This window comes from Sciurus vulgaris, assembly GCF_902686455.1.
Source record: "Sciurus vulgaris genome assembly, chromosome: 3".
NCBI lineage: Eukaryota > Metazoa > Chordata > Mammalia > Rodentia > Sciuridae > Sciurus > Sciurus vulgaris.
This window is the reverse complement of record NC_136463.1, coordinates 175,591,404-175,603,390: the sequence shown is the minus strand read 5'-3', so window position 1 is coordinate 175,603,390 and position 11,987 is coordinate 175,591,404. Positions and strand designations below refer to the sequence as shown.

General features: G+C 42.2%; 1 long non-coding RNA gene across 1 annotated transcript; it reads right to left on the bottom strand.

Moving 5' to 3' along the window:
- Positions 1 to 10,126: 10,126 nt before the first annotated feature.
- Positions 10,127 to 11,786, bottom strand: LOC306656300. The gene is made up of 3 exons (XR_013762466.1): positions 11,608 to 11,786; positions 11,113 to 11,192; positions 10,127 to 10,366 (listed from the first exon to the last, which is right to left on the bottom strand). It is a non-coding gene; the product is annotated as an uncharacterized lncRNA (long non-coding RNA).
- Positions 11,787 to 11,987: the final 201 nt, after the last annotated feature.

Sequence of the window (11,987 nt, the reverse complement as noted above, 5' to 3'; positions counted from 1 at the left end):
CTCCTGGTTGTACATGATGTAGGCACTGGTCATATAAGCATGTGTGCATGGGGTCATAGTGTCCAATTCGTTCTATCATCGTTCTTGCCCCACTTCCCTCTCTATACTCCCCTCCACCCAATCCAAAGTACCTCTATTATTTCCTAGTTCCCCCCAACCCTGCCTTATTGCGAATATATGCCTATCAGAGAAAACATTTGGCCTTTGGTTCTTTGGGATTCACTTATTTTGCTTAGCATGATATTCTCCAGCTCCATCCATTTACTGGTAAATGCCATATTTTATTCTTCTTTAAGGCCGAATTATATTCATATATATATGTATATATATATATATGTAATTTCTTTATTCATTCATCTGCTGAAGGGCACCTAGGTTGGTTCCATAGTTTAGCTATTGTGAGTTGGGCTGCTAGACACAGTGATGTGACTGTGTCACTGTAATATGCTGATTTTAAGTCCTTAGGTATAAGACAAGGAGTGGGATAGCTGGGTCAAATGGTGCTTCCATTCCAAGCTTTATGAGGAATCTCCATACTGCTTGTCATAATGGTTGTACCAATTTGCAGTGCCAACATCAATGTATGTACCTTTCCCCCCACATCCTTGCCAACACATATTATTGCTTGTATTTGTGATAATTGCCATTCTGACTGGGGTGAGATGAAATCTTAGAGTAGTTTTAATCTGCATTTCTGTAATTGCTAGAAATGTTGAACATTTTTTCATATATTAGTTGATAGATTGTAGATCTTCTGTGAAGTGTCTGTTCAGTTCCTCAGCCCATTATTGATTTTTTCTTTTTTTATGTGTATGTGTGTGTGTAAGTTTTTTGAGTTCTTTATATACTTGGAGATTAATATTCTATCTGAGGACAGGTGATAAAGATTTTCCCCCAATCTGTAGGCTCTCTCTTCATATTACTGATTATTTCCTTTGTTGAGAAGAAGCTTCTTAGTTTGAATCCATCCCATCTGGATGGATTCTTGACTTTACTTCTTGTGCTTTAGCAGTCTTGTTAAGGAAGTCAGATCCTAGGCTGACATGGTGAAGATTTGGCTCTACTTTTTCTTCTAGTAGGCAGAGAGTCTCTGTTTTGGGGTCTAAACCTTCGATCAACTTTTAGTTGAGTTTTGTGCAGGGTGAGAGATAGGGTTAAATTTCTTTCTGCTACATATGGATTTCCAGTTTTCCCAGCACCATTTGTTGATGAGGTTACCTTTTCTCCAATGTATGTTTTTGGCACCTTAGTCTAGTATGAGACAACTGTGTTTCTGTGGGTTCGTCTCTGTGTTTTCTATTTTGTACCACTGGTTTACTCATTTGGAAAACTCTAGCTTCTAACTCACTGGGAGAACTTCTCTGAAGTTTTTTTGTCATCCATCCTTTTTCCTATCATGTTTATTATTAGTGCTTAGAACTCCATTTTCAAAACCAAGTGCAGTTGAAAACATTTAAAAATGAAAAATAATACTATTACGATTATACCTTTATTAAGTGAGTAATCTTTATTTTCAAAGGATCCTAACTAATTCAAATGCAGCATTCCATTTAAGAAATAGATAGAGCTTCCGTGGTACTAGTGTGATAGAAGTAAAAGGCTCATGGTAAACAATTTGAGAGAGATGTCAAAGAGTGGCTGTTCTTTCCCTAATGAAATCTCAAAGACTCTTTGCTTTGGGTGTCCAATGAGCATAGTACAAAGTAAGAACTAATTTATTTAATCTACTGTTTTTATTTTTTTTCGTACTGGATGTTGAACCCAGGAGCGCTTAACCATGGAGCCATACCCCCAGTCCTTTTTATTTATTTTTTTATTTTAAGACAGGGTCTCACTAAATTTCTTAGGGCCTCACTAAGTTGCTAAGGCTGACTTTGAGCTCATGATCCTCCTGCCTCAGTTTCCTGAGCCACTGGGACTACAGGTTTGCACCACCATGCTCAGCAATCTATTTTTCTGAAAGTTACCATAGCTAACATTCTCCCTTAAGTACTGACCACTCATCACTAAAAATTAAGGACATTTCCCATTTACCCACAATGCTACTGCACCTTAACAAAATCAATAGTAATTATTTAGTAGTCTTCATCACTAGTCTTTTTCCCCCAATTTCCCCAGTCATCCCTAAATGTCACTTGTAGTTGGCTTATTTGAACCAAGAGTCAGTCAAGGTCCACAGAATGCATTTGGCTGTTCTGTCCTGAGTTTCTTTCGATCTCCCCTCTGCCCCATCTCACTGACTGGATGAACTCTAGCCAGCCATTCTTTAGTAATTTGCTTCAATATTAACTACCACTAAGAAGGCAGAAACAATGGGAAAAACACTTAGGATCTTAATGAAATTTGGTGACTTTATTCCATGATTGATGGTATTGATCTGGAGTTTACCAAAACCCAACCTCAAGAGCAAAGGAAACCAAATAAAACCCCTGATGTGTTGAATTCGGCCCTGCCCGTAGTAGCCTGCAGTGGTCACTGTGATTTACTTCTGCGAATGTTGGGTCGAGTGGCTGTCTTTCATTGCCCAGTTCCTTTAAATGCCCACTGTGACGTCCTGCTCCTTCGTGGCTCTCAACCCAGTTTGCAGACAGTCGACAATCTTCCCCTGTGGGCTGCCTTTAGAAGGTGCCCCACCTCCACCAGCTCTGTAAAATGCCTCCCTGGGAAGGAGATTGCCCTAAGTGGAAAGACGGCAACGAGACTTTACTTCCGCTTGGTGACAGCTGACCACTTTCTCGATTCTTTTCTCATGTGAAATGCAAGCTCCCGTGACAGAATAGCAATTGGTAGCAGCATTCTCTCTAGGAACCTTAAATCTCGCAGTACGAGTGCGTGGGGATGTGGCTGATAGGACTTCATCCACAGTGAAAGGAAATCACCATTTAAAAAATACCACTCCTACGTGAGATAGTTAGAAAATGGTACCTATTAGTTTACTGCTAGGGACTGTATCTGTATGATCACATTCTAGTTCCCATTGAATCATTAAGGCAGGTGACCTGCGGTAACCCATTGACCTTCCTCAGTCTCACAGTCTCAATCTAAAAAGTCAGGTGAGAGTGTAAGGTCCCACCCAGCTGTTGCGTGAGATGACTTCATCAGGTTTAATAGCAGCTCCAATTTTCCCATTTTGTCACTCCTCCTCCCGTCAGGGACCTCTCCCAGCAGGTTCTTGCCTTCCTGTGTGAGGGGAGCCTCTGTGACGATCAGGGAGCCGTGAGTCAAGAGCTCCTTGTTCTTAATCTTCCAGTCTGACTTTGCTGAACAGGTAATTTCCTGTCAAAGTCTACATGCCTTAGGTTTCCCACATATAGAAACGACTCACCTTCTCACTTCAGATTCCAAACACTGTGTAGTAAAGTGTGCTTGAAACCTTGGGTTCTGAGTTTGCTTAGAATCGGTTGGATTGGAAAAAAAAAAAAAAAACAGAACAAACAAATATGGTAGCACTGAATGGAATTGTTGAAATTTAGCACACGTGTTGCCTATTCTGAGAAAGGAACGCATTGCTGCGCCTGCTCCCTGGGCCAGGCATGCAGTGCAGGCTCATTATCACTAATGACACAGTGACCAGAGGAAGAAGCTGGCCTGCCCATTCAGAACAAGTAGAGCAGGTGGACCTGGCACATACCAGCTAGGATTCCAACTCAGGTCTTCTTCCTCCTGGGCCATTTCTCTTTCCAGTGTTCCAACTCAGCTTCCCAAGTTGGATATCTGAGCAATATTCTTGTTAATTCATGCAGCCCCATTTTTCTCCAGTGTATCCTACAGAATAGATGCCACAATGAATTTAGAAAGCTTGCAAAATGATGCATCTTTGGAGAAAGATTCTGCCACCAGGTCTTCGCAGCAGGCAGTCACAGAGTCCACAACCTCCATCTGTCTTATGAAAGTTCTCTTATAAAGGTGAATAGACCAAAACTTCCTGCTTTGTATTTGAAGAATGGATTGGTTATGAATTTCTTTCTATTTTGCTGTCTGGTGGCACAGCCATGGCCTTTGGAAGCAGCTGGGATATAAATATAAAGTGGGAATGGAGGCCCATTAGCAGAGGGAACAGCTGACAAAGCACAGCAAAGCTCCCGGCTCTGCAGGGCGGCCGACCAGCCCGGGCACGTTGGTTTCGGTCTGATTGACTTGTCGGCTTTATGCTGAGCTGGCTTTAATGATTTAGAGGTTGGCACGGGAGGCAGGCTTCCTTGCCATGAGCCTATCCATCTTCATTTGTGATCTACGTGGTAATTAAAGCCAGACGTTTTGTTGGAGCGTCGGCTTGGGTAGCATTTGAGCCTGCGATTCTACGATGTGCCATTTCTAGCTGATGTTTCAAGGGTGCACATTGCGTGTGGATAAAATGTTAAAAAATTGTGCATGGTTCCAAGATGTCATCCTGGCCACTTGGTAGATGGGTCGGTTGGTGAATGGAAGTCTTCACTTTAGAAAGGTGCTTGTCTAAAAGCAAGGCGAGCCTTTATAACGACATGAAGGATCAAGATTCCCTCTGCCAACCCTGGTGGGGGTTTTCTTTCTGTTCTTTTGCTTTTTGTTTTTGGAGGGATTGTTTCTTAAACTTCTCATGGGGGAAGATGACTCTTGTTTATTAGTAAGAGCTGGCCTACAACCCAAATTATCCACTCTAATATGTTTCTATCAGGGAACTAGAAGTCGTGTGAATGTGCCCAGTGGAGAGCTCTCTTCTGCTTTCTGCTCACTAGAGCAAGTTGTCCACGGGTTGACAGCTACTCTGGTATAACAGTGGTTGGTTGTGTAGATGTGACCTCAGCTCTCCAAGAGGGCACAGCTATTTTGCCTGTTTGGCGAGCCCTAAATATTTTGTAGAAAAAAATACTTTATTCTTTTTTCCTATTACAATAATTAAAGGTTACTTTGGCTTTAAATATCAGAAAGCACATGACACAAATTTCCATGTTCCTGTGTTTTCTATATGTGCCAATGTTTAGAACTGGCATAGTGCAAGTGCTCAGTAAGTACTAGCAATGATTCTTAGTTGTCGAGCAATTGTCTGGCTTTGCTGCTGATCGGGGTAGTTAGGAGCATATTGAATCACGAACGCACATACATTGCAGTCCAGGCAAACTTGCTCTTTTTGCAGGATTTCCTATATCTTGTCATATGGTACCACCAGTAATGTAAGTTAGCTTCTTCCACTGGCCTTCCACCTGCTACAGGGCCTTTGCCTACGCTGTTCCTTATGTTGGGATGTCCTCCTCACTTTTTCCAGTTAACTCCTGCTCTCCTTCAAAGACCACACAGCTCAAGCCTCCTTCTGCAGAGATGGCCTGTTGAACACCCCTGTATAGTCAAATTCTATGTACCACCTGTCTGGCACTTAATATGTTGTGCCACTTTACATTTAATCGTGTGATTATTCGATTAATGTCTACCTCTTCCACCAGTGTATAAGCTCCTGAGAATTAAGGCTGTATCAGTTTGTTTTTTTTTTTAAACATCATGTTATTCCCAGAACATAGTCCTATCCCTAAAGAAACAATAGTTGAAAGAATGGATTAGAAGGTTGTAGAACCTGTGTTATGTGGACTGGTTCACATATTGTTTATTATTTAATTACAAAGGTGATACATAGTGTTTGTAATAGATAGTAATAATTTAGAAATATGTGAAGAAAGAAGACTGCTCCTATACCCCATAATCTCCTCTCCCAGAGAATCCACTATGGACACACTATTAACACAAGCTTGGCTTATATACTTCCAAACTTTTTCTTCCTCTGTGTTTAACAACCAAATGCACTTATAGAATTCTTACAGGAAAACAGAATCATAAGTTACATTTTTTTTGTTTTATTTACCATTATAGTGAAACTGTCTTTCTGGGTCTGTGCATAGTAGATCATGCTTATCAAGTGATTATAAAATACTTCAAAAAGGCCTAAGGAAAATAAAATGAGCACTCTTGAATTTCCCACCCAATTTAAAAAAGATAGCACATTCCCTTCACTATTTCAAATTTTGTAGTTTTTTTTTCTTTTTTTCTTTTTAAGAATCTTATTTCATAGTTTAATTCTTTTTTTTTTTTCAAATGGGGTACATCTTTTTGTTACTATGGTTGTACACAAGGTACATTCACACCATCCATGTAATCATACATATACATGGGGTAATGATGTCTGTCTCATTCCACCATTTTTCATATCCCCCCTCATTTCCCTCTACGTAATCTAAAGTTCCTCCATTCTTCTCTCACCTTCCCACCCCCCACCACCATTTATATCATCATCCACTTATCAGGGAAAACATTCAGCCTTTGGCTTTGGGATTGGCTTGGTTCACTTAGCATGATATTCTCCAGTCCCATCCATTTCTCTGCAAATGTCATATTATTCTTCTTTATGACTGAAACATATTACATTGTGTGTGTATGTGTGTGTGTGTGTGTGTGTGTATATATATATATATATCTCACAGTTTCTTTATCCATTCATCTGTGGAGGGCATCTAGGTTGGTTCCACGATCTAGCTATTGTGAATTGAGCTGCTGTGAACATTGATGTGGCTGTGTCACTGAAGTATGTTGATTTTAAGTCTTTTGGGTATAACTGAGGAATGGGATAACTGGGTCAAAAGGTGGGTCCATTCCAAATTTTCTTAGGATTCTCCAGACTGCTTTTCAGAGTGGCTGCACCAATTTGCAACTCCACCAGCAATGTAAAAGTGTGCCTTTTCCCCACATCCATACCAATATCTATTATTGTTTGTGTTCTTGATAATAGCCATTCTAATTAGAGTAAGATGAAATCTTAGAGTTGTTTTAATTTGCATTTCTCTAATTACTAGAGATGTTGAACACTTTTTCACATATTTATTAATTGCCTCTATGTCTTCTTTTGTAAAATGTCTGTCCAGTTCCTTGGCCCATTTATTGATTGGGTTCTTTGTATTTTGGGTGTAAAATTTTGTAAGTTCTTTATAAATTTTGTAGATAAGTGCTCCATCTGAAGTGCGTGTGGAAAAGATTTTCTCCCACTCTGTAGGCTCTCTTTTCACATTCTTGATTGTGTCCTTTGCTGAGAAAAAGTTTTTAGTTTGAGTCCATCCCATTTATTCATTCTTGTTTTGATTTCTTGTTCTTTGGGAGTCTTGTTAAGGAAGTCTTGTCCTAAGCCTACATGATAAAGATTTGGACCTACCTTTTCTTCTGTTTGGTGCAGGGTCTCTGGTCTAATTCCTAGGTCCTTGATCCATTTTGAGTCGAGTTTTGTGCAGGGTGAGAGATAGAGGTTTAATTTCATTTTACTGCATATGGATTTCCAGTTTTCCTAGCACCATTTGTTGAACAGGCTATCTTTTCTCCATTGTATATTTTTGGCTCCTTTGTCTAGTATGAAGTGACAGTATTTATGTGGTTTTTTCTCTGTGTCTTCTATTCTATACCATTGGTCTGCCTATTTTGGTGCCAATACCATGCTGTTTTGTTACTATTGCTCTGCAGTATAGTTTAATGTCTAGTATTGTGATACCTCCTGTTTCACTTTTTCTACTCAGGATTTTTTTGGCTATTCAAGATCTCTTGTTCTTCCAGATGAAGTTCATGATTGCTTTCTCTATTTCTAGGAGGGATGTCATTGGGATTTTAATTGGAATTGCATTGAATCTGTATAGTGCCTTTGGTAGAATGGCCATTTTGACAATGGTAATTCTGCCTATCCAAGAACAAGGGAGATCTTTCCATCTTTGAAAGTTTTCTTCAATTTCTTTCCTTAATGTTCTGTAGTTTTCATTGTAGAGGTCTTTCGCCTCTTTTGTTAGATTAATTCCCAAGTATTTGTTTTTTTTTTTTTGAGGCTATTGTGAATGGAGTGGTTTTCCTAATTTCTCTTTCAAAGGATTCAACTTATGAATAGAAATGCATTAGGTTTATGTGTGTTGATTTTATATCTTGCTACTTTGCTGAATTTATTTATTAGTTCTAGAAATTTTCTAGTGGAGTTTTTTGGATCTTCTAAATATAGAATCATGTCATCAGCAAATAGTGACAGCTTTAGTTCTTCTTTTCCAATTTGTATCCCTTTAATTTCTTTGGTCTGTCTAGTTGCTCTGGCAAGTTGAATAGAAGGGTGAAAGAGGGCATCCCTGTCTTGTTCCCGTTTTTAGAGGGAATGCTTTCAGTTTTCTCCATTAAGAATGATGTTGGCCATGGACTTAGCATAGACAGCCTTTACAATGTTGAGGTATGTTCCTACTATTCCTATTTTTTCTAGTGTTTTAAGCAGGAAGGGGTGCTGTATTTTATCAAATGCTTTCTGAGCATCATGTGATTCTTAACTTTAAGCCTACTGATGTGATGAATTACATTTATTGATTTCTGGATGTTGAACCAACCTTGCATCCCTGGGATAAAACCCACTTGATTGTGGTGCACTATCTTTTTAATATATTTTTGTATGTGATTTGCTGGTATTTTGTGAAGGATTTTGCATCTATGTTCACCAGGGATATATTGGTCTAATGTTTTCTTTCCTTGATGTGTCTTTGTCTGGTTTTGGTATCAGAGTGATACTAGTCTCATAGAATGAATTTGGAAGGGTTCCCTCCTTTTCTGTTTCCTGGAATACTTTGAGGAGTATTGGTATCAGTTCTTCTTTAAAGGTCTTGTAGAATTTGGCTGAGAATCCATCTGGTCTTGGGCTTTTCTTGGTTGGTAGACTTTTGATGGTTTCTCTATTTTGGTGCTTGAAATTGATCTGTTTAGATTGTGTACATCTTCCTGATTCAGTTTGGGAGGATCATATGTCTCTAAAAATTTGTCAAGGTCTTCGATATTTTCTATTTTGTTGAAGTATAGATTTTCAAAGTAGCTTCTAATTATGTTATGTATTTCAATGGTGTCTGTTGTGATCTTTCCTTTTTCATTATGAATTGTAGTAATCTGAGTTTTCTCTCTCCTCTTTGTTAGTGTGGCTAGATATTTATCAATTTTGTTTACTTTTTCAAAGAACAAACTTTTTGTTTTGTCGATTTTTTGAATTATTTCTATTAATTCAATTTAATTGATTTCAGCTCTGATTTTAATTATTTCCTATCTTCTACTATTTTTGGTGTGATCTGTTCTTCTTTTTCTAGGGCTTTGAGATGTAATGTCAGGTCATTTAGTTGTTGACTTTTTATTTTTTTAATGTATGAGCTCAATGCAATGAACTTTCCTCTTAGTACTGCTTTCAGAGTGTCCCAGAGATTTTGATATGTTGTGTAATTGTTCTCATTTACCTCTAAGAATTTTTTTTTATTTCTTCCTGATGTCTTCTGTTATCATTGCATCATTCAATAGCATATTATTTAGCCTCCGGATGTATGAGTAGTTTTTTTATTTCATCATTCACAACTTCCCCTGTTTTTTCATATTGTTTCTATATATTCCCTCTAGCAGTGAAGATCAGAGATACTGAAGTTCCCTCCTTGCAGGCTTATTATGACCCTACAGTTTTCCACTACCTCTCCTTTGAAGGGGAGATCAATACCAGGTGCACCCAACACCGAGAAAATGCAGCCCTGACCAGATAGCCCCATAAAGACTTTAACATTATTGTAATGAACAGAATCAGTTCGATTACTATTTATAGTATTTCTAGTTGTGAACAAGAGGATGGGGAAGGGTGTAGGATGTAAGTGAGTAAATAGAGGTACCTGTCAAAGGGCCTCCAGTCTCTGGTGGGTGTCTCAGAAAGGGAGCCGCTCTTCTGATGATGATGGCCACACCCTCAGGAATAATTCACCAGCCTCCAAAGAAGTTGGGGAGCCCCAGCGAGGTTGCGCGCTGAGTCAGCACAGAGGCAGGCGCAGTGTCCCTCAGCAGTAGGGGGGCAGGCGGGCAGGCTCAGCTACAGGCTGCAGTCCTGGGTGTGGGGGTGGGCTGGGGGACTCAGCGCCAGGTCCCAGGGGGGGCGGGCTCAGCTATAAGCAGTCTTGAATCTGCCTTCCACACATAGGTGAGAAGTTTTCTCCAGTCTGTTTGGGAGGGCAAGGCTGAAGGGCAGGATGCGGTGAGCTCTAGTTCCTGAAGTTCTGTCCATTTCTTTATGCCTACATGGTATCCCATAAAAATACCATACACTCATTTATTTCATAGTATTCCATAAAAATAATGGACACTGACTTATGTATTTGTTCCCTGCTGCACATCCTGGATTTATTTGGGGTGGGTAAAGCAATGTGAAATGTGAGCTCCCGAGTTGAGATGAGGGCGCTGGAGGGCTGGAAGGCCTCTGTGGTACTGGGACTCATTAGATCCTTTCCACGGAACTGCAGGGAAGGGATTTCAGGTCCTCAGTGGATGCTCGGCAGAGGCAGGCGAAGGGCCCAGGCCTGCAGCTCCCATGACCAGCCAGAGCCTGGGAAACAAGTCACAGCAGGAGGCCACAACAGTCAGGAGGAAACTCCTTTGTCTGCACCTGTAAAAACCCTTCAGTCTGCCTGCTGTAACACAACCCCAGTATCAGCTCCTGGCCTGCATTGTCCTGGCAAAGGGGAAACAGATGGCAATTTCATAGGAACCTGATAGCATTGTTTGGGACTGAGCAGGGGTGTCCTCTGGGGAACTGAGAGAAGTTGCAGCTAAGAACACAAGGGCTTAGGGAAGGTGCTTCTGGGGCTACTTCCTCCCTCCCCCACCTGCCCTAGAAGCCTTGAGCTGCAGAAGATGTGCACAGGCCCCCCCACGTCAGCTTGCTGCCGTTCCTGCCCAAGCACCTTTGGGGTGTGTGTGTGTGGTGTGTGTGTGTGTCGTGTGTGCGTGTGTGTGCGCACGCTAGGGGAAGGAGGGTTGGGATGGTGGAATACACGCTAAGCAGAGGGGCCTAGGACATGGGGCATGAATGTGTCTGGGCCCTGGGAATAATCCCCCTCCTTCGCTTTCCTTTTTTGTGTTGTGAACCTCAAAGGATCTTGCCTCAGTAGCTACAGAGGCTGTGTCTTGCTCTCCTTAGCAGTGGTGGGGAGCATGGTCCCCAACCCAGAAAGCCCAGCCGTGCCAGCAACCAGCCACAAGGTGCGGGAAAGTCCTGCGACCTCCCAGGGATTCTTGTCCCTTGGGAGATGCCCAGGGTCCCCCTCCATGACAGAGCCCTTCGGTGCCTACCCTGCAGTGTGGGTTACAGGCTGCTGTCAGGGACTGAAAGTTCTTTCTCAGTTCTGCCTCAGGTCCACGGAGCCAGATCCCTGCTCAGAAATGGAGAATCAGAGTTAAATTCTCTTGGGAAAAGGAAACGGAGTCGGCGTGGCTCTGAGGTCTGCTTAGTCACGGTGCCTCTTCTGAGTTTGCCTAATTGAGAAGGAGTCATAAGTCACAGGTGTTATCCTGAAAGACCAGGTGACAAGCGATGAGACTGAGACCAGCCAGAGCCATGGCCTCAAATCCTCGCGCCTCGGACACGAGCTCCCACACAGGCTTGGGACCACACTCTCGTTTCTATGTTTCTCTAGAACATCACTTCAATGTCACTTGTCCCCGGAGTCCTCCCAGCGTCCCATGCTCTTCCCTCCCCTCCTCCCCCTGTGCATTCTCCTCCCGGGGAGCCCGTCTATTCCCATGGCTGCTTCGAGGCCAGGGTTTCCCCAGCCCACCTCCTCTGACCTGCTGCTCCCCTGTAGGTCACAGGGGAAGGGGCTGCTGGATGTCTTCACTCTGGTGTCCCTGACATCCACTCACCAGGTCTACACTGCAGCCCTCACCCTCACTCCTGACTGCCCGCTGTCTCCAGCGGTCCTCACCAGACCTGCCCAGGTAACTAGCCCGCCCTTTGGCTTCCCATGTCCCTCCTGTCCATGGTTCCTCAAAGCACTGCCTTTTTTCTAAGCCAAGTCCCCTGTGGCTCTGTTCACGTTACAATACAGCCCAGCCCTTCCTGGTGGCTTGGGAGGCCCTTCCTGACCAGGCCCACTGGCCGCCTTCCAGCCTCTGCTGCCTGCCGGCCGCCCTCCAGCCATGGTGGGTCGAGCCAGTTCCTTTCAGTG